At 37.4% G+C, this 24,383-nt stretch overlaps 1 protein-coding gene across 1 annotated transcript in view; it reads right to left on the minus strand.

Moving 5' to 3' along the window:
• Positions 1-24,383, minus strand: part of LOC139696876 (potassium voltage-gated channel protein Shaw-like) — a 318,999-nt gene that overhangs the window by 213,932 nt on the left and 80,684 nt on the right. The gene's annotated exons all lie outside the window — the stretch shown is intronic.

The following is a 24,383-nucleotide window of genomic DNA, read 5'->3' on the forward strand; positions in this document are numbered from 1 at the left end:
AAGAAAAAGGATGTCCTTTGGGAAGAATGAAAGATGTCTCTAATTTTTTCTAGCAAAATTCGAATCGGGAGCTTGAACCGGAAACAACTCCACAGCAGGGAAAATTTGCTTTCAGCGAAGGTTACAAGGATGCTCACGCCGGTGGAGAAGCCAGGTGCATCCCAAGAGATTGTATACCAGCCATTGCACGAGATTATTTCGTAAAGGAGAAAAAGAACTATTCAGATTAAAATGATACGACCAACAAACATGCTCTTCTTCTGCAAATAATTTTTTGCCTAGAGAAAGGAAAATAAAAGAACCACCCGGAATTTTAAAGCGTAGAAGAGAAACAAAGTATTCCGTCGTTAATGGATAGATGGAAGTATGCGGTCATTATCGGAGTGTGCTGTCTTTTAAAACCTGTTTGGCTTTTGCAAAATTCATGAGATACCTCAAATTGATAGAACAAAGATACTATTCTTTCTCTCCATTTATAAAATTATCATTACCGCTATCTTGTTGAAGAAACGTTTTTTAAAGAACAAAAGAGTGATAATGATGATTTTTTTAATTCCATTGCCTTTATTAACCTTTCTTCTACTTTTGGGTACATTGAAAAAAAGTAAGATGAAAACTTCCGGTACGGAGTTGAGTAACATATTTATCTCTGTGGCCGCATTCATATTTTCTACTTTACAATTATACTCTTTTGTTCGATACCATTCTCTGTTACTGTGAACTCGAGCGAATGTTGTAATTATCGGTAAAGATAGATAACACTACAATGATAAAAATGTGGCAAGACGTCTGTTTTCCTATATCCCTATTCAATTTACTTTACTCATTATCTTTTGTAGTGGTTCTTACTGTTTCCTCTTTGTTAGAATTGAATTAGCATGATTTATATATTTTTTAAATACTCCTTTACTATCGGGAAAATCTCTCTCTCCTGTGTCTCTATACTGTCCGTGGTTTTTTCCTTCGTTCAAGTTAAAAAAAACCTTTATTTTTGTTGCCAATTCTATAATAAAAGAGTCTCGATAATGATATATTCCAAAGTCGTGTTTGGAGTTTGAAGACGTTATAATAACCGATCTTTCTACATTGTACCGCCATATGAAAATATAGCCTTAACGGCGATTAATTATTCAGAATCGTCATTCTAAATGAAGAAATCAGGCTCATCGATTATCAAAGAGCCACCAAAAAGACATAAAATCAAAAAAGGAGAATGGCATATTCAAAAACTGAATGTTTTTCAACATAAGATCTCGTTTTGTGTCCTACCACCTAGTATGAGATACTATTGTGATTCTTTTTCATACTTAGTATCATACTTAATTGTTATTTATTAAATAACACAGGGGAAGAAAAATATAACGGTAATTTTTTTATATTTTTTCCCACACTAATCCACTGAAAATCGATGCCCAAAACAAAAGGTACCTCATTTAGCCACCTGAACCTGGAAATTCCGTTCCTCGTGAAGACGCTTTCAAACGTGTTTCTGTACAATGTCGTGGGACGCTCCTTGATTCCTTCTCGTCTTTACCCTCAAGCCACAGAGAAGGTTCCCTACCAAGAGAAGTGATGTTTCATCCGCCCAAGGCGAGGGTTCACGAAACAATCATTCTCTTCGCTCCTTCGATCCCACACGGACGGTATATAGGACACAAAGGGCTTTGGTGATCTTGGATGTGCTTCCTCACGCTCACTCGTTACTTAACCGCAAAGTTACACAACCCCCGTTGCTAGGCTACCTTACAGCTTCATTTCTCACTCGAAAACCTCAAGACCCGAAACAAGACTGGTCTGCACTAATTAGGCCTCAAATATTCATCGAGGATCCGGAAGAATTCTTTTCCGCCTTTCGTCTTCTCAGCAAAACGGGCCTTGGGCTAAAACTTCGTGCCGAGCTGATTCTGAGCTACTATTCTTCATTATTATTTCACGTTTTACCTTCAAAAAAATCTGGATGCTTTTCAAACAACATATCCTGCTCACAATTTCGTGATTAACTACTAACTGAAAGGAGTTGTAGTTCATTAAAAATTCAAGAGAAAACTTATCAATTAATATCCTTCAAATATGCTCGCGGAAATCATACTAACTTCAGGAACACTCTTATAATAATTTATTTACGATCCAATTGCATTGCAACCCTAACACTACATATTTTAGCGATAGTCTACCATATAAATCTTTATCTTCACTATCCGAAAGTTTTAAGGGCTCCCCCCTCCATCATTTTTTGTTAATGTATAATAACTAATAAAAACCTGTAAGATGAAATATGAACTCGAGCATACTGCACTTGTGCGTGGAAAATAACACGCACACGGTTATTGAACTGTATCGGCGGTGTACCTCAACCTTCATCAAGTAGAGGATTATTTCTTATCTTATAGCGTTATAAAATGTATTCTTCTGTTGATGAAGATGCTCCTATCTAAGCGGTTCAACAACCATCTGAGTGTTTTTCTCTGTGTTTCTAAGTAAAGGGCAAATATAGTGTCTTTGAGTAGAGAGGGAAAACACATTATGTTCTCACCTCGAATGAGAAAGTTTATTTTGATACTGAATTATTATTTTTACATAGCATTAGTTTATCATTTGTTTACGTTTCGACTTACACTTGTATTGGCATGAGGCAATACTTACGTACATTGACATCAGTGAATTTTTATGGACTTTTGTGATGTTTTCAAAGAATATAGTCTGCTCAAAATTAGAGTTATTATTTTGTCCTACTAATACCGTAAACATGTATGACTCTAAAATCGCAATCCCCTATCTTTAGCAACAACAAAACATTGTTTTTGTTTCCACCACTATTAAGTTAATTAAACATATTTGTCGCCAGTTATTTCATTTTTGGCCCTAGAAATTATCTGCATTCACGTTCATTTACCCAATTTGCCCGCTACATAGCTCATAAATCGATTTGTAGCCTTATTATATTTCATCCGTCGATCGGGCCTTAGCCTCGGCGTTCAGGAACCAGTAGCAGACCCAATTCACCGCTAGGTAAGGATTTTTTTGTGGTGCTCTCCAACAAAGACGTCCAATGGTGGATTCGCCTTGACCCCTTGTCCAAAAAAATAAGACTAGTCGAATTTTATAAGACAGAATGGATAAAAATATATCAGTTGGAGGAATATATGCTGGAAATAATGTGATGAACAGAAGATCATTATTGTCCTTACGTTGTGGAAGGGCTAATGATGATTAAGTCTCTCTTTACAGTTCTATTATTATCACCTTCTGGGATCATTTTCTTAATTTTTGTGAACTGAGCGATAAAATTATGAAAGATTCAAGGATAAACATGAGAAAAGGTACTTATATTTACAGTTAAGATAGAGAGAAGGAAATTCCGTAAACGGAGTTTGGAAGTCTGTTTAGAAGGGTAAACGTGCGAGGCAATTATATGATATTTGCTGAAGATATTTTCTGGAGGTAAGAGATAATACGACCTCTCAAAACAGACCGTTAATTAATAAGACCGCTATGTAAATTTTGGCGACGCACCCGTTATTAGTGGTAATCAAAAATATCTGTGCGAACACGTTACAACAAATGAAGTCAGGATAGTGTCGTGGAAAATCCGCTTGTCAAATATCCCAAACTCTCCTTTTGCGAGTCACCTCTGGAATTGATTAACACGTTAGTCTCCACCCTTGGGAAACCAGTTGGAAGGGGAGTGTACATAAAGAGTGTTTTGAGTATAGATGATCCCCGTATTTTTTCAAAGGAAATAATATAGCATTAATAAGTCCTAAGGGAACTATTTTGAATATTTAAAATTTTACGGAATTCTTTTTCTTCAATTTAACTGAGCAAATGTTGCTAAACACTAAGTGGGAAGGATAAACACAAACTATTTAGGATTAATTGACACTCAGTGAGTATTTCTGACTTGTATTCCAATGCTTAGTCACTCTCTAACTTTTATATTTTAAATACAAGGACGAAACAACGTTTAACAAACATTTAAATAATTTAAGTCACATGGAATGTCTATATTTTATACAGCCATATGCAGTGCTCATTATGTCAATGGCTGTTTGATACTTGTAACTCATTTCCGTTTGCTTAAAAGACCGTGGTCGTTAGAGTTTTGGACCCATTAAAATGAGCTTCACTGTAAGAAATTGTCTTTTACACTTAAGAACTTAAAGAGCAAACTTCGTTCATTCTAAATATCTGGATTTTATTTGTAAAATTTTTCGCCTGCTATTATCTACCAAATGGTCATCATTAAACATCACCGACTTTTACTAGACAGTCTCGAGTTTCCAGGAATACAAATTCGCCATACTTTTTTATATCCTTTTCACATCGATCAAAAAAGTGAATTGAGGTTACTCCAAGCATCAAAACTTTCGCTTCACCCTGTTACTTTTTGCAATATTTATTATACCCTAAGGTTATTGGGGCCCAGAAGGGTTATCGACTACGCAATAAGCACCGTTTTCGTTCAACCTCTTGGAAATTCGCTTTTAAGAAATGTAGCTTATTGATGCGCTTGGTGGCGTAGTCTTCCCGCATCATGATCATTAAATGATCATTGTTTTGTCCTAAAAATCTCTAATGTTGGTGTTTTCATTGTACCTAATGTAAAATGAGCCAGTAAAACTACCTGCTCTAATCCCATCTCAAACTTACATTTAAAACAATATCGTTCAGAAAATTAGGATATTACTTCCAATAATTATGAATTCATGTATTTTAAATTCGTTGGCGATTAAGAAGGTATCAGTAGTTTAATGCCTCAATTTATTATTTGTATCCACAGTTTAATATGTGTTTTCAATATTATAATTTACTTAATTCCAGATTCAAACAATTATATGCGATCGTGTTTCAAAATTATGTTAAGGGTTCTATTTTTAAGGTCATAAAATAATAACCTGTATAGAATTAGTGGATGAATTAAAGTAAAAGTAATTGATTAGATTTTTTTATGGACTGAAATTATGGTGTCTATCAATGAACAAACGAAGATTTAACATCAATGGAAATGATCACTCCCAAATCCGAAAATGTATTTTTTCAGCGTTAACAGGTGGAATTACATATTACATGTTTTTGTGCTGTTAGTGTTCTTAGGGTGTGGGGAGTGTTCTTGCGAGAAAAAATTATAAGAGCACTCTTGCATGAAAATAGTTGTGGTAGTCGTCAAGTTTTACTCATGAGGTAATTTTTCTCTCCCATTCTCTCCTGATCTCTGATATGAAAACGTTTGTCTTAGGTAAATTCAACAGTTTATTGAGTAAACTTGTGTTGCTTGTATTTATTCCAATTTAGTGACCCCCATGGGAAACGTCTGGGGTGTGCATATACCTCTTATCTCTCTCCCTTTCTTCCTCATTCCTTCTCTTTGTCGGCCCCTTTCTCATCTCCTCCGTTTTACGTGGTTTTGTATACACACGTGCGCATAGGGGAGTTCTCAAAGGCCCCTCATAAAACACGCAATTCTAGTTCATTCCCGGCGTTTCCCGTTCGGTCTGTCGTCAACTTGGCTCCCACCTGCTCCCGACCATTTCGCGTTTCTAAATTATAAATGAAGAGAGATAGAGATAAAGAGAGAGGATGATGTATTCTTACCTCGTTTCTATTTCTTCACCTTCTGAAAAGCAAATGCCCTAGTGTTTCACTTCGAACAAGTTCTGTTTTCTTTCTTGAGCTCTGCTGCTTTGCCTTCCTTACTTCTCCGAAACCACTCATACCAACTTCTTTAAAAGATTTGAACATCGATATTTTAAGATTTTTTCTGTAATATCCATTTCCATGAGCGCCCTGCAAAGGAAAAGGCCTTTTGCGCTCCTTTAGTGCATATGGGTTGGATCCGTAAGATTCATATAGATTTCCTACCTTGAATTAGATCAAAATATTTAAATAAAATCATGGAAAATGAGCCCAGTGTGTGTTAATATTTCTTTCAAATAAATCTCCCTTGAGAGAGAATAATCCCTAAATTTTCCACTACGCAAACTTTTTGAGTGTATCTCATTCTAATGAAAAATATTTGTTATAGTGTATTTTAATGTAACATCTTTGTTCCAAAGTTGAATTCCCAAAAGTGTATACCAAGTCTTTTACCTTGGCAACCTATCATTAAACAAAAATTACAAAATAATAAAAATCATTCTTTTACGAAATGCAGTAATTGGTCTGAATAGTTATCGGTGCGAGGTTTTGAGAATATGACGAAGAATATTATGATCTATTGTAACATATTATTACAACTCAAATAGGAGTTTTCAGAAAGAAAACTCTCTTTGATGAAGTCATAGGAGTCATGTTTTTCATTCAAAAGGACATTTTATGCCTGCATTTCCCATGAAAAGGGGATTTCATGAATTAAAAATATCCTTCAGAGATATTATGTTTCAAATGCGTCACTTCTTTTGGTCACCGTAATTTCTCGCACACCTAATGTTAAAATGGATACTCTTATCCACTCAGATCACCGGACCAAATATAATGGAATAGACTCCTTCGCGAGTATATTAAACTTAGCACGTGCATTTTATTATGTTTTTCTTTCCCTTCTTGTTTCATTGAGCCTTTTACAGGTGACTTTCGCGGGTATATATATATTTCTGGCTTTCACTGTTCACGACCAAGTCATAACGGAGCGGATATAATACTACGGGTCGCTCTAAAAATCCTCATAATCCTGCATGGTTTTCTTTTTGGTCACGCACTACATCATTTAACATCCTATCAGCATATACAATACTCGCTTGAGAAATGACTGACAATTTATTTGCTCATTCACTGTGTTTGCAATGAAATAGAGTCTAACTATTTCGAAATAACTAGGCCTACATAGTTCGAAATAACTAGGCCTAAATAATTGCATTAAAAATAATTTCAAATTACTTTATTAGCACTAGCCTCAATGCGTGCTAAAAAAGCTTGTATTTATCCGAAGCAAAATCGTTGGAAATTAGTATTAATACATTAATTAGATAAAGCTCGACTGTTCACGCACTTTTTTGGTGAAACAATTTCATGTGTAGGTGCATGTGTAACTGATGATTTATTTTTTATGTCCACCTTTTATTTCCTCCCCTTAAAGAGCGTGTTTTTTTAACGTTGGCCACCTTTTGGAGGAAACTGAGCCTTAAAATTACGTGTCTTATCAATAAATACAAAAGGTATGAAAAGCCTATGTTTTATCATTATTTGAGCAATCGCCATATATTCATAAAACTCCCAATGAAGTTTTTAACGTTTCGGTGAATTACTCCACCTATTCTACCGGAAGCTGAGAGTTTTTATTCATATCGATGGCTGTATTCTCTCGTAGGATTCAGGGAGCAATTTTTCCTGCCATTCAAAAGGAAACCCTACCGAGATCCATTTATTTCGCTCCGTTTCTTTCGGCGCTAGGGATATCCATTTCCTAACCAACGTGGTCTTCCCTCTTGGATCATTCTACGAGGGTATCGGTCCTCATCGCCCGAAAACCTCGTTATCTCCCTTTAGAAGGGTTTTAAGCCGACTTGTGCGACATAGCAGAAAGACACCATGGATCTTAATTAAATCCTGGAGAGGTCCCTTTGTAGGTATTTTCTCGTCCCACCTTCACTAGCCCTCGGGCAGGGAGGAAACCACTCGTGGGCGACAAAGGGTCGGACCATTGGAACCATTGATAGTGTCGGGGGAGAGGGATAAAGGAACCACGCCACTGTAGCATCCCTGTGGTACCAAACGACGCCTTCGGTTCCAGCGAATACGTAATTTTGTCCCGTTGGCCGAGAGGAAAGAGAGAGCTTCAATTCGATCGCGAACAGTGGCCATTATCATTAGCGGCTTGTGTGTAGACGATAGGTGTTGAAATTATTTAGGTGACCGGAATTTGAGCATATAATCTCTCAAATAGGCGGTTCTGTATGTAAGCCAGCTCCATTACTGAACCATCTTAAATGGAGGCGACTTCCCAAAGGCGATTTATTTGAGCAGGGTGTGTTTAAATCCATGCGATCATGTCAAACGTTTTCCTCATTATTAATATTGCTGTACAAACGTTTTCTTCTCTTACTCAATGTGTACGACTGTGCCCAATGAATGTTTTTGACGTTATTTCTCTCAAGTTTATTAATATTATGCATCCCTATGGCCAAGAAAAAATAGCAGAAAAATCGTTGATTTTATTACGAAAGTTATTATTATTATTGTATTAAGTTGTCTGATCAGAGCAATAATCAGCCCAAAGCTGGATTCATCTTTGATTTTGAGAAATGAATTGGGAAAGCTTTTGCTTCGACAGAAATGTTTCCTTTTTCACAAAATTAAATCCATAGAGCGGAATTGGAGGAAGACACTTAATTTTCCACATACAATACGTATGATTTAATAAAGATTTATTTATTTATTAATATAAAGCTGCATAATTATGAATGCTTTCAACCATTAAGATGCCTCAATGCCTTTGGATTTCAATGCATAATCTCACAACTATCAATCAAAGATGGTTTAGAAAAATATTTTGCGTTCAAAAGGAACAAAAGATCTAGCATTGTTATTTTCCTAGAAGGAGGCATTATAACGAGAAGAGAGTCAAGTAGGTTTATTAATGTGCACAATAAAATAAGACTCCGGTAAATAGGGATGTTTATCGTTTTATTTGTGGAAAATATTGTTTGGTGGCACTGATAGCGATTAAAACCTTCATGATTGCAATCAACCAACTTACAAAGCTTGCTCCGAGAGGAATCATGTCTGAATTCCTTCGAACCTTAGGCCTATAAAACAACTGGGAACCACTCCAATCAAAATTGGATTTCCAAAGATCTATTGTTGAATCCTCTCCCTGTAAGTAGAATATAAGATAGCAGATGCGTAGCAAACTTTATTTAATGAATTCATATTTCCCATCGAAGGTTTTTTCTATGGTATTCTCACTTGTTTGTTTGTTTTATTACCTTCGAAATTATACATTGATCTTTTCCAACGCGGGAAATCTGGAGCAAAAAGCAATGAATTGTTTCTATGTGACAAATGGATATCTTCTTGAAGAGGTTTTCATTCACCTTCTCCATTTCCTTTACAGAAGCACTCACCTGACAAGATTTCGGCGGACAATGACGCCTTCGCGGTGAATTCTGGTTTCCCGTCGTTTTCCCGAGAATGGGGCTGCAGCTGTGCACGCCTGTAAGTCCTTTGAGCCAGAGCTATCTAAGAGCAAGGGGCACCAATGGGAATCTTTTGTCCGAATTGGGGCGCGAGAGGCAGTCTTTACGACCTCGGAGCCTCGGGTAAGATTGGAATTGGCTCAGGGTGGGCAGAAAAGTAGGAGTTGGTCATGAAAGATGTATGGAAGCAGACGCAATAACAACGTCCCAGATGTCTCCATCTGTGGTTGTTGGCCTGACCAAAGTAGTAGAACTATATCATGTCATAAGAAATCACAAGTGGTGATACCTTTCTATTTCTTAGGTATTTTAATTTCCCCCCAAAAAAGAGCGTATTTTTTTCTAATGTAAGTGTTGTCCACAAATTTCTTTCTTTCTCGTATATTAATGCTTATTCATTCGAAAACTAATTATAAGAACCCACACATTTAATTTTCATTGATCAATGGAACATATCTCAAAAGTAAATTGTTCAATAATATTTCTTCGCAATTAGCTCAGATTAGCATTCACGAGAAAGATATAATTCTGAAATACATATGAAATAATTGCACGTGAACATTCAATTTAATTCCATTAATTAATGTTTTGCATAATATATTTGACATTTATGAGGATATTTTCAGAAATGTAGCTTCCATTGAAATGTTTTTCAATATTTCATAAATGAATGAACTAATTTTGACTCTCAAATAGTCTTCAAAAAAGCACGCTTTATGAAGTATGGAGTAACGTTTTAGAACATTTAATCGTCCAATTTAGAATAATACCTTAGTGTAATTTTGTTCTTTAAGTAGACGATGTTACAGCATTGCCCAATTGTTAAATTTATGTACCCCTCATCAAATAATGTGAGACTAATTCCAATCACTCATTCTGTTTTAATTTAGCCTCTATGGTTTTGGTGGATGTACTGCCGTAATCAATCAGTTATATGGCTTGGTTCTTGAATAATGATTACCAATAATGTTAGTTTAACGAAAATAGTAATTAAAAGCAAAAATATGTTCTAGATTTTTTAAACCTTTCCTCAAATTATTTCAGAAGAGACTAATTTGCAATAGAATCACGAATATAATGAATGTACACTGAGGGAAATAATTGCTTAAGCCCTTTCGGTGCCTCGTTATCGTATTTGCAACTTAGTCATATTGTAACCAAAGATTTTATCAGTTCGTAATCTTGAATTAATGAGGTAAAAAAATTACTGCTAAACTACTCGATGGTGAATCGATTGATCAGCAATGTGCGCTTTCGGACGGTTTGAGAACTTCGTATAAAGGCGTAGCCTAGTCGGCCAATTGATTCCAAAAAATAATTGTGGCTTCCAAGGGTAAAATACCCTGCTGCCGTGTTTATCCTCTCGAGTTCAACGAGAGGATTTTTATCAAGGATGTGCCGAGTTCGAAGCGCGTGGGTTGGCAGCCGTGTGTCCAATTCATTCTCCATCCCCCAAGGGGAGGGAGGAGGGGCGCTTTCTGTCCCAATCCTTCCGTCGGCGTCCACTTCCTCGGTCCCCTGTTCCCCTCCCCCTTCGCTGTCCGTCCTTCACCGGCTTGACCTCTTCCGGAGGGGGTTTTCGGAAGCGCTCACGAGTTGCGACGAAGGTGGAGGGAGTGGCGTAAAGGGAGGAGAAAAGAGGAGGCTGACAAATTGCTTTGTTTGGGCCCAAAGGGGAAATGAAGTAGAGATCCCGGCCGAGAAAGAACGAGCGGACGAGAAGGGCGAAGAGAACCTATTTACTTCGAACATGTAATGATACGGCCCGTAAGGAATGAAATCTACCTGTCTAAAATCACCTGTAACACATGCAGCGGGAAAGGAATGGAGTGAAATACAACTTAAAATTCAATTGTGATCCATTCGATACAAATTTTAGAGATTTCAAGAATAGATTAAATTTATCTATTAAAAATTAGATGGAATATTCCCATTCCGAAATGCTTCTCAATATCAAGTGAAGTGCAAAGTTGAGGAAAGTGTAAAAAAAAACGCAAAATACAGAGTTAAACTTTATCTCAGGTCAATAGTTTGCCTACACTAACCTATAAAACCATGCCCCAATCCTTATACATCTGTAAGGAGCATTATTTATTTTTAATTATTACGAAAATATATTTTTTTCTATATTTAAGGACGTGGTATTCCAAGGGTTAAAGCGTTTGGCTACTGACCATGCGGTCCAGATTCCATTCCGAGGTACACATAGGGGCACCTTCAGCTTCATCCAAGCTGTGTGATTGTTCGGGCACCAGATCCTCCTAAGAAACCATAGGCGGCACAAAGAAAGAAACTGTCCATTTAGTGAGAGAATTCTACCGTAGTGAATACTGGGTAAGTTCTACCCACAACTACCAAACGGACTTTGAATTTTAAAATATGGGTTTGAGTTTTGTATACTTAGTCCAGAAACTTTTGAGATAATTTGAATGGTGAGAAGGGTGAAAAAAGTAAAATGGAGGGATGAAAAAATTATGAAAAGAAGCTCCAAAATTGATGGGGAAGAAGAGATCGTATTGAGAAAAAATCCAAAGAACACCGGAAAGGTGGATAAGGAATATTTTCATTGGCAGTGGATGTTGAGATGTGAAATATAAACCGGAGAAACGTTAGGCTAGCGAGGTAGGATTAGAGAGATGGATGGGGATGAAGGGAGATAGAATAAGTACGGAATTGAAGAAGGGTTAATTGCAGTGTGTGAGATGTTAAGTCTTTCCTAGAGAGGCGTGGCAAAGAAATGTAGCAGCGTACAGTTTGTGTCCATCCAAAACCTACGCTAAAAGGTAGACTACCCAATTAAATAAAAAATATTAAATCCACACTCTTTACTAATATATTTTTTAAGGGCGAAAGGCAAAAATCTCATTAGTATTTCAAAATGTCCTTGTTAATTTTCAGGGTTCATGACTAGAAAACTAACAGGTGCTCATGATGGTATCCTGATTTATCAAAGTTTTCCAGACCTCTATGTCTTCCTAATTACATCACACACTCTTTTCATTACGTACTTTAAGATAAAATAAAAGCCTAGGATCGTTCAATGTTACTGTACCAGATCATAGTATTCATCTTCTAAAATTAAGGTTACATTTGTGCTTTAGTTTCCTCACGATGAGTGACGATGCTCAAGGATTCATTTATTTAAATTATTGTATTCTATAGCAACAAACTTGTGTGTAATCGTGCTTGCAATGTAACTTTTAAACTCTCTTACAAAATTAGTGACTGGGAAGATTCTTTTAAAAATGCTCCTTGGGTATTCCTTTCAATTCAGAGTTAAAAAGTGTTATAATTTTTTATGCTACGGATTTAGCACTGCTATGCTGGAGATAATTCAAAAATCCTCAATGAATCTCTATACAAACTAATTATTTATCCTTGAGCCTCGGCAGGTAATCCTCCCCATACTTTTCCCTCGTGTTTCTTTCCCTCCGATATTCCCTTTTAACGCAAAAAGCAGGAGAGCTTTTACATCAGTCAAATTTTATGTGCACGCATTTAGTCAAAGAGAATACAAACAACACATCTTTAAGTTTCCAAATGATTTAAAAGGTGTTTCAAAACTGCTATTAGATGTATTCTGCTTCACATCTCATTTTTCCGAGAATGCAGATGACGATAAAAAACTAATTTTACTCGCAGTAATTATGTACGATCGAATTCTCCTTTGATTCATTTCAAATGTGGCTCTTTATGATATCGTCTACATTCTTTAAACAAGACCCATCCTATTGAAGAATATCGTTATAAACAACGTGTGAGGAACTTTCATTAATATAAACTATTATATAAACATTAATATAAACTAAGTACATATACACCGTAGACCACGTAATAGTTTTCATTCTTGTACTTTTCTTAGTTAATATCTAATAAGAATACGATAATTTGTAAGCGTTCTTAACCACTTAGGAGTCCCTTAAGGATCAATTTAGACATCTTGTGGTGCATCTTGTGCTACATCGTTGCCTACTTGCCTGTGGAAAACCTGTGGATCTATTTCATAATATCCTAAAACATATGCAACTTAGTTTTTCATTTATGTTATGTTAATTGCCTATATTTCGAAAAACCTCATTAGGGAGGGGGACATTTTTTTCTTTCCCTCTCAAAAACGAACCGGAATGCAGAATAAAATCGAAAATGACTCAAATCTTTGAAGTGATCCCTCTACGGTCCGACATTTTTTTAACTCTTTAATGTTTTAACCACACTCCTCTAACAAACTGTTCCATTTGTTTATTTCTAAAAACAATAGTTTGGCTGTCTATTTTTTAAACTAGAATTCTGGTATGAAAGCAGTTCAACTTCTGTATGGCCTCTTAGTTAGCCGTCTAATCTAGATCTACCTCAATCGAATTCGTGCTTATTTCTGCGTGAGAGTCTATCTCATTCTCGGTTATCCGTGAAAAGTGTAAAAAAATAGATCATACTGGAAAAAAAGTGTGAAAAAAAATTACTGCCGCTTCATCTAAAGTAATTACAAGCCAAGCATGCTAAATTACAGCGCAATTAAACAGGATTCATTCAATCCAAAGGATCAATCACTATTCCTGGGTAAAGTTAATCATATTTTTATGATATTCGTTTTTAGTTGGCTTTCGATGACTCTAAACAAAAGTACATACTGCGAAAAAAGCAGCATGGAAATTTATTTCACTTTGTATGTCTCATTAATAAATTTTTATCATCAATAGATGAATTTTTTTTGATTCAACAACTATATTTCAATAAATTTTAATTATTTTAGCTTCGCACAATTTTACGATGACATTACTTTCGGGGAGGTTATTATCGTTGTCTAGTAATTTCACTGTCTGAATTAAATATATGCACGTTACCGCGTGTAAGTAAAATTTCCTTTTAAGGAATTAAAATTACATTGATATCAAAAATATACTTGATTTTCGACCATATTAATAACCACATTGAATTATAAGTAGGTTTACAACTTTATACGTTTAATTCGACCAAGCTACAAACGAATACTTGATTTAAGTAACGCTGTGACTTAACATAGCATACATGAAAATTGTATGCCTTTAAATTTAATTCAGTTTGTTAATATTACCATCCATATTTGAAGTATTGGAGGATATAAGTGTCAAGGATTTAAACGGTATTCAAAAACTAGAGACTCAAGGTTCAGGATCTAGTACAGGCAGACAGCGTCAGATTTCTGAATTTTTGCCTTTCAGCTTATTTTTGCAGTTACCTGCGTTTTGTTTTGAATATAAGGCTAATGGGAAAATATACAAGTTGAAATAAAGTTTCAGCTATTTTTGCTAGTTGTCCGGCCACCTTTAAAACGTTTGTGTAGGGAAGGTATGAAGGGGCAACACAACCCGCCGGGAGCCGCTTTGGTGAAAGAGCAAAACATTTCTGGTCCAGAGGGCAGTTGAAGGAAAGGCGGGTTTGGAAGAGAGTGGCGAATGGTAGGAAATCAAGCCGGCTTTACGACCCGGTTCAAAATTAAGTCAAACCCCACTCACGAGGCGATCAACCAAGAGCTGACCGGGCACGTTGGCCGCACTGTTTCGTGGCGCGGGGGCCGTTTTCGGTGGGCCTGGGGATGGAAGGCGGTGAAGGAACGTGGTCATTCGGGATCCTTGGGGGCAGGGCAAGGTAGGGAAAGAAGAGGGCGGGGCATGGGAAAGACGCGAGGAGAAGGGGAGCAAACAAAAGAAGCGAGTGCGTGAGCCACACCTTTCCTTCATTCCACCTTCCAGACTTCTTCCTTCCCTCCCCTCTCCACTCCTCCCTTCCGTTTGTATAGGTTTGCCATGTTTGCCCCTTTAACGAGAGCGGCCGTGGACCGACCGAGTGGGTCCGCGCGTGTGTCCACACGTTTTGTGTGCTCGTGTGTGGGTGCCGTGCGTCTTGTGTTTGCCTCCTCCTTGACCCGCCTTCCCCCGAATTCCGCTCCAGCATGCGACCCCCTGAGGCCACAAAGTGATAAAGAAGGAGAGAAATGGGGGGGGGTGTTATAGGAGGCAGCAGTGAATAAAATGTAAAGAGAGAAGGTTTGCAGGCATGCGCAAATATGTAGCATCGAGTGTGTTTCCACAGCGTGGTACTTCTACGATGATGGACAGGGGAAGGAGATGAACAGGGGAAGAGAAAGTGTGGGTCTCTTAAACCGTCGCCTGAATAACTTTTGTGGTGATCGTTTGAATAATAGATTGAGGGGAAACCAAATGCCACATAATATTACGACTATAGTAACACTGTTAACCGGGAAGGAGAAGCATTTAAAAAGAGGATCAAGATGGCGTAAAATACGGCAAAGCTGAGGGAAAAGTTGGCGAAGAAAGTTTCCTAGTCACGTAGAAAATGAAGGGATATTGAATCTTTCCACTGTGGGAATACGGTTTGCTCCGCGTATATTCTTTCACTTGGGAACAGATATGTGCAGGAAAGAATACAAATGGTGTTTCGCTTTGTTTGGAGATGCCATTTAAAAACGTTTTCAGGGGTATTAACTTGTCACTGTATTTCAATTTGAATGAAATTGTCAAAATGCATTTATTGTTTGAGATTTACCAATTCTACCTACCCTACCTAGCTACTTCCAATATTCTCCGTTAGTAACAAATACACCTCTGCTACAGTTATTACACGTTATAAATGAATACATAATAATAAATTAGTTTTACAAAGAGACATTTATAAGCGTTAATCATTCTCATCTCTTAGCATAATGTATTCGATTGAGTCACAGGGTGTCCTATAGTTTAAAAAGTGCTCTATTTGTGCCTGACACTTTGGCTTTAATAGTTATTTAGTTAATATTAATAATTGGTTCAAGTGCTCGGCAGAAAACATTCTTACGTATTTACGTCCAATTATTTCCGAGCCCGGTAACGTTTTTACAAGACTAATTAATAATTGATATTCAAATGGTAAAGCGACCGCAAATGTTTTCAACGTTCCACAATCAGATATTATCCATTAATGCATGTAACCCTGGATTCAATGCTACTCTACATTTCATTTTTACTGAGTGATTCTGAATCTCAATCTTTCTTTCATATTGTTAGCTCGTTATTTGAGGCACGTGATTAATTATAGTTTTTTTTTGTTTCACATAAAATGACTGGAAAGGATCTTTTTGGATACTTCTGCGTTTTCTTTAGCTTTAAGACTGGTTTTATTTATTTAAAAAATATTCGTTTGAATTTACATGTACAGAACAGTTGGTGAACATACCTTTTTTAATAAGGCATGCTCGCTTTGCGCCATTTACTTTGAAGGGAATGAGGAGAAGAACACACCCACATAGAAAATAATATACATTGAACTACCGCATTCAAATACCTCCCAAATGTTTGCCTCTTAGGCAAAATCCTCTTACAAACTCAAAGCATTTTTCGATACACGTGGAGTTCAACCCATTCATGTCCTATTTCATTCAACGCCTTCTATCAATAAGCCTACACGATACCATAGAGCAACATATAAAAATGTAACTATTTGCTCAAGAAATAGTAAAGGGAAACAAGCTCTGAGACCAGAGTTGAATTTTTAGGTTATTGGAAGAATATATTGTCTGATTTTTCCACAGATTGTGGCATTTGTAGTCTAGTTCACTCAGAGGAGGAAATCCCTTTCTTGCGCGTGGGTAACCTAGGGGATCGATTTTGTTCTTTCAATTGCATGCAGTGCATACGGGCATATGAATAAGAAAAGCGGAACAGTTTGTGGGTACACGCATTCGGCGTTTCAACGAGTCCCTTACTCTATAGAGGGATGAAGAGTGGATTCTATGGCCTGTGAGAGAAAGAAATAGCCCGTGGTGGCATTCATTAATTCAGTGTTTATTGTTTCTTAAGCAGGAGTTGTCGCTCTTTTGTAGTTTACTATCTTTTTAATAAGATTCGTATTCCTGACACATCCGGTCAAATTTAACGCTAGAGCAACGCATTCAAAATTATTGATCATTTAGTTTATAGATAGCGTGTTGAAATTTAAATGAACCCTGGGATGAACAAAACAAATGATTGAAATGAGTGGACAAAAAGAGAAAGTAAAAAAAAGAGAGGCTATTTCATCTACAGCTACAAATTATCCCTCAAGCCGCCGCTAGGGTGCGTGGTGGAGGATTTAAGGACACTATCAAAACCTTCACAACTATTGGTCCGTACATGCATTTATCGATGTGAGAGAAATTGATCCGTAATGAATGGGATCGTATTTTATCTTCTTTGATCCTAATTTCCTTTGCTATCACGATGTCTGGCATGTACATTAAGAGATTTGTTCTGTATCCTGCCTTTTAGTTATTACGCTTCGGAAATTTTTATGTGATAATATTTATTCTATCTAACACTTCATGTTCATAGGCGGAGGGAATCAAATAGAATTTTAAATAAGAATGCATAATGTTATTAATGAAAGAAATATTGATGGAAAACATCCAGTGAGAGCAGGAAAGTTAAAAGTCCAATGGAAAAGTACATATATTTCATTTAAAATTGAATCTTTCGCTGTGGTGTAGATAAAGGAATTTTTGTGATTCATGATGCAAAGTAGTAAGATATTGAAAATGGAATTATGGCTGCAAAAAATAAGCGTGACATAAACTTAGACCGAACGTAGCAAAGTAATTTATTCGTCGGATTGAGATTAATCAATGCGGTAAATGAAGGAAAACTAATTTGGCCACCAGGATTTTTATTTTTCACGATGATGATGATTTTTTCTCATGATGTTGCCTAGCGACGAAACCATGATCGTGAAAATTAAAATTTCTAATGGAAGCAGCAATGTTAGTATTTCTTTATTGATGCCTAGAATGAAAGACTACCACCAAGTAACGCCTGAAACAGCGTCACTGTACTTTTTTTTAATTTTTCTAGAAAATAGCATCATTGATAAGTAATCCATCACTCAAAGGCCAAATTCCTCTTACTTATTCCGCGTTGGTCCAGACTGTTACTATTATCAGGGTATGTGAAAATCATTTATACTCCTTCTATTGTCTGTTGAATAAACCATATAATGCGCTCAGACGTTAAATCTTTCTTGAATCCCTTTAAAGAACCCTAAACCAGGTCCAAGTAGGGATACTTTTACCTTAATCCATGTTTTCACGGCGCCTGGACTAAACTTTTTGCTCTCCGGCGAACTCGCTTCCGTTCTGATGCTGAGTAAGTCCAGATCTCAAAGATCCCACCTACTTGCAACGCACTCAGAATGCGGTCTTACCTAGGATAGGTAACGTAATTTCTTCATTCATTCGTCTTATTTTTAGCCCGTTCTTCAAGAAAACCCTAATGACTTTTCTTTATATAATAGTGTTTTTCTTAAACATCATCCGCGCATGATAATCTATTTCACAGTGAATGCTGTCAAAATGTGTAAACCGTGGCAAAAAGGTCTATTTATTGGTCGTTTCGGAACTATTATCTCCTTCCTATTGGATTTGTGTAACGGAAGAACCCAATTGCTTGAAAAAAATCTAATTTTGAAGGAAGGTTAAGTAATCAAAGGAGCGAATTGAATCAAAGACACGAAAGGACCAAAGCGAACTAAGGAGATCACAGAAGGGGTTAAAAGGATTCGGAGAAAGGAAAATATCATTCCTTTTCCCGTCAAAGGGAAGAAAACGCTCCCTCGTGCATTTTTATTCAGTGGCGAGTCTTCTCGATTGATTGAAGTCAAAGAAACGTATTTCTTCAGAACAGTTCAACTTTCATCAAAATTATAGGAATATTAAAATTTGGAATGAAATTCAAGAAGTATAAAAAAATCTAATTGCCATGAACAGCTCAGCCATATCTCAAAACGTTTAATTTTCATCAGAGCGATGTGTTTTCACAAATTTTTAGTCGTTATGTCATATGCATGCAGTTTTTAGTTGATAAATATGCTTCGGCGATATATCAAGGAAAGAGCAAAATTGCTTCTTTAAGTTGCTTGCGGTCTAAAGTGCGAAGGCGCAACGAACCTTGGAGATATCTTTCTAAGTTTTTCCTCGTTCTTTCCGTGTGATTTCACAATTTTTCCGCAAGGCTCGTATCGCAGACCTGATAGAAGGAATCGTCACGTCTTTCCTCGGGAGTCGAGTCGTGCGTGCGAAGGTGTTTCTCTCCTACCCTAACCGCCCCATTTTTCTCCATGCTTCAACTCTCTACATTGACCCATATGATTTTTATGACATGCAACACCCATCGAAACTTTGGTGACCTCGGGGCAAGCACCGACGAGGGGCTTAAAGCCGGGTCGACCGGGTCTCTCACGCCTCGCCAAACTCTCCTTTCGGGATCCGGACCTCGTACGTGGAAGAAACCGTCTTTATTGGCAAAACTTCCCTCACCCCTCCTCCTCAACTCCCGACATCTGAGTTCAAGTTTCCCTTCAATTTGATACGTGCCTGTAAAGGGTCATGCGGTCAGCTGTTTGCCTCACCCATCTCCATGACATCGCATGCTTTCCGTGCTGTGAAGCAACTCACACAAAGCGGGAGGCTAGGAAAATATTTCTCAATTCATGCAATAATTTAAGATGAAAATCTTCGGGTAAAAAATGTGTGAAACTCGTCAAGGGAGGACTAAAAAATATTAGTTGGCGCTGAGAGAGGCGATCGATGGTTGGGTCGACATAATTTAAGATGCACGTAGGAGAAAATTAACAATTATATCAAGGGAGCAAAGTAAAAGTACATGGAACCATTGTTGTTTTGTACATTATCTTCAACGCATGGAACTCGAGAGTCCACACCTCCACGTCTCACTCTGAAGAAGTTTAACGTAAGTGAATTAGCATTACCTTAACAGATACCGTAGCAAAATAATTTACAAAATAAGGGATCGATAGCAATACAGTAGCTTAAGGAGAGAGGCAATCATACCTTTGCTTGATTAGTGACTATATAATTACAGTTTCAGATCTTCTACACATTTATTATTTGACTTGACTGAGAGTCAAACGTAAACAGTAATAAAATTGGCCTTAACTTCCCCAATGGTGACGCCAACCTGCGTTATCCGACGCTGGAGCATACCTTTGAGCTAAAAAAAAAGAATGCGTCCTTCAGGTATTTCGCTAATAGGATACTATGCACCTACGTCAAACGCTTCACAATGGGGGCGTTTGGCAAGGGATGCTAGGCTACCAGTCATCAGAGTAATTGTTGATTTTTTTTGTCGAAAATCATGTTTCCGGCTGCTATGGTTTCAAGAATGAAACAATTAATCCTTACATCGATCGGTTCTGTAGTCAGTTTCTCTAATATTACCCCTGCGATCACACCTATCAATGCGCTGGGATTATTCCACTTGCTAGAGTTTAAGTCAAATTACTTGTACTTTGTCAAAAGTTTAAGTCGTGTCTGTAATCTCATTTTTCCCAAGTCTCCCAAACAAAGGCCTTCCAACAACAGTGTGACTCTTTCCGTTGGCTCAAAATGATTCTTTACGAAATGGGGCAACTTTTCTTTTTGTTCTGGTTGAAAAAATTGTTATTTAGTGCTTCAGCGAGGCGTTCCAAACACTCAAGGCATACAAAGGCATAGTATATTCAACGCAAAATAACACTTCTCTTCAATTTTTCATACGAATATTTCCCAACTTTTATTTTGATGAACCATTGTTTCCGTAATTCTACTCCAACAACATGAGCAACGTGTTACTGCCATATTTAATCCAATGGTAACGTGATTCCTATATATTTTATATTCTCCACGGATCTTATTTCTACTTCATCGAGTCTGTAGGTGTCAGGGTGTAAATATTTCCTTTGATTTAGTTCCATTCCTGCACACTTTTCAGGTTATATTGGGGACCCCACTCCAGAGACCAAGGATCAAGCGGTAGAATATTGTCGCGGTGGAATGTAATGTTTTCTGTCGTCAGCAAATTATTTGCCATTCGTGACTTACTTGGAAAAAAATGTTGATTATGTCAAAACTGTTTTCCTCGCAGTTAATTTTCTCTTTTGTTCCTTAAACTTTTTTTCCAATTACGACTGTAGTGAAGATTCTCCCAAAGTGTGAGTAAATGTAAAACTAGTTGGGAAAAAATAATTTATTGGCCAAATTTGGAGATGAATGCTGCGTATGTACTTTTCCAACTTTGTTTCTTGTGTATAACAAGCAGAAAAACTTACCGCTCGTTTTATTAGTGGAAGATATTTTTTCTTCTATTATTACAACAGCGGTACTTTTAAATGGGCTTTCCTATTTGTCTCCTTAGTGTACTCAGAGAAGTAGTTACTGACAATATAATATTAAAAATGCTTATAACGGATTTTGCGTGAATTGTGTCCGGTCATGTTTCTTCCAAGTGCCCTTTTAGTGAATCGCGGTGTTCTATGTGTATGTAGAACTAGTGAAGTAGAAGTAAAACGGTTGATGACCTGATACCCCCTGCCACACGCCCGCGCAACGGTTTGTGTTATTGTGCATAGATGTTGATGTTACACCTTGTAGATACATTTCCATAGAGCTCGATAATAATTCTTTACTTTAGGATAATTAGCGCTTAAATCTTCCTGTTTTATTCTATTTCGTTCTTTTAATCGCCGAATTTTGTTTTACATTTTTCATAAAAATTAAATATTTGAGATCAGTTGTGTAAGATTTATAGGCATCTTCCCGGAAGATTACCTTTCCAGCATTGATTTTTTTCTTTGTCGTATTTCGTTGCCGTTAAAGGTTACTTTCTTTCTGTAGCTGCGATTAACAATACGTAGTTAGCATTGGAAATACCAAGTGGGATGTTCCCTATTTTGAGTGGCCACTAAGTCTTGAAAATCAGGAATAATAATAGAAATGTGGAAAAGTTGTTAATTGGATTATTCAAAAAATCGTAATGAATTTTGATATGCGAATCTAGAATATGGCATAAGAGTCAGAAATTCCCAGTGAGGATGATGCTCCTCTCAGTTTTACTATCAGTTCGCGTTTTCCGTAATCTTTTGCGCGTGCATGCCCTGCACAAACTGACATCGCAAGGGCCCTCCGACTTCGGTGATGCCGGTGGCGCGCAAAGTGGTGTGGGCTAATCCACAAAAAAGTGTCTGATGAGAATCCAAGCAGTCGAGAGAAAAATCGGTCAAAAAGGAAAGCATGCTCGTCGTTTAAATTGAAAAAGTAATCTGGAATGGGAATTCATGAAATGAGCGGCCATCCTGAATAACTATTTAGTTCGTTAATCGGTTCCTGGAATTGGCATGACTATCGAATTAGTTGTAAAATTTTCCTTTGGTCCTCAGTGCAAATTTAAAAACAAGGAAAACTGTGAGAGTGAAGTATGCAAGTGAGGTAGGTAAAATAATAACCAAACACGGAGAGTGCAGGGCATCTCTTGCCTAGATAGGAAAAAAGAAACGTGGGAATTTTGAAAGGTGCGCCCTGCCGGATACATTCAAACATAGAATAACTACTTGCACTGAATATGAAGTATGGAGGTTTACGCTGTGGCATTAGATGATATATCGAGCAGAATCACACACAGAAGTGATACATCACTGTTTTAAAAATAATATAAGTGATAAACTAAATAAATTGAATGAAGGCATCAACAAACGCCAAGCAGAAGGATAGAGTTCTGGACTACAGCAACAGTGTCAGAAATAAGATTAACCGGATAAAAAGGAAGATCTCAAGTTAAAGTATTAAAGACAAAGAAAAAGAATTGTACTTAGAGGATTATAAAGAATAAAATATATCGTATCAAACGATAACCATAGACGATACATAAATAAGAATTTACGTGCAATATTAGACTTCGTATGCCACAACTATAACCACAGTTTAAACATTAAAAAATAAAGTGTAATAAGTAATACACCTAAAATACAATAACACATATAAGCAATAAGTATTAACAATATGTAATAAACAATAAGTGTAGATATAAATAGAAAGATATGCAATAAATTTACAACGGTATAATCAGCGTAAATAAAATAGGATAATTAATGAAATAGTTAACTTATAAATAAGAGCAAGTAAATCATAAACAAACCATAACAGATATCAAAGGAAAAATAATAAAATTGTAAAATAAACGTATCCGTAGATGTAAGAGGGGTGAGTATATGCAGGAACCCTCAATATGTACACAATTTATACTATATTCTATAATTTCAATAAACACGGCACATCCCTTGAATGAGCTATGAAATTGAAAAAAGTGCAAATTAAAATAATGACATTCTAGCTGTCCCCTCGAATCGAATATAGAGGAACAAAAAATAAAACAACCCACATTTCTACGCGATTAATCATTCCTATGCTCTTATTTCAGTAATTTAAATACTTATTCATTCATTCTCTGCCTTGAATGCAATTTACTTTTACCCAAAGGGTAAAGGGGTGATGTTTTATTATGCGCAATTTCGTCGATTATATTTTTCATTCCTCCACCGCTTGCATAAATGTTGCATATTCATCCACCAGTTGGACAGGAATGTCACTTTTCCATGACATTGGGTTTTTTTCATCCTGCACCCGTTTTCTGAATTTGACGAGCTGTGTAGTGCGACACCCTCGACCGACCGTTGGAGTTCCCAAAGCCCATGTGATACTGCACTCGTGCGACAAGAAACGATTCACGGGGGAGTAATGGCATGGCGGGGGGTGGGGACGTGAAATGAAACAAATTTTGAAGCAAGGCAATGGGGTGACTACTCAGAGGGTCCCTTCCGGAAGGGAACCCCGCCCTGGCGTAGCACGGCGTGGTCCCCGGGGCTGTCGTCCGGGTCACGCCCGGGGTCTCTCGTTGAAGCGGTAATTCCAGCAATTTTTTTTTGAGCTCGGCGTCAATTGCCGCCTCGAGAGGCGAGCAAGGTGCCTCTTTAAAGTCCCTCGACTTGCCCCGAAATAGGAGAAGTGACCCTTGAGGTTGCTCTTGTTTCCGACCCAAGGGAGTTCCACCATTTTCCCCTCTCTCTCTATTCCCCCTCTCATTCCAGGGGGATTGGTACCCTTCTCTCCTCCCGTAACCCCTTCACCCTCTCTATCTCTCTCCGTAGACCCACCAGCTACTCTTCCTTACGAGAGGGAAAGAAAAAGAATGTTTATCAACACGTGTGGACTCTGGAGACGAGGTGAAAGAGAGGACGGGAGGGACTGTTTTTTTCTGCTGCCCTTCGCAAACAGCGTCGGGGAGGAGGAATAAAAGAGGGAGCCCGCTCACTCAGGGGACCACGAAAACTGGGCGGAGCGGGTTTCCATCCGTCCCCTCAATGCCTCCGCCCCCATTACCCACAAGCATCTACCCTCCCCTCCCCCACAACCCCCCCTTC

Source organism: Hetaerina americana, unplaced genomic scaffold, assembly GCF_022747635.1.
Source record: "Hetaerina americana unplaced genomic scaffold, ioHetAmer1.1.p SCAF_7, whole genome shotgun sequence".
Classification (NCBI taxonomy): domain Eukaryota; kingdom Metazoa; phylum Arthropoda; class Insecta; order Odonata; family Calopterygidae; genus Hetaerina; species Hetaerina americana.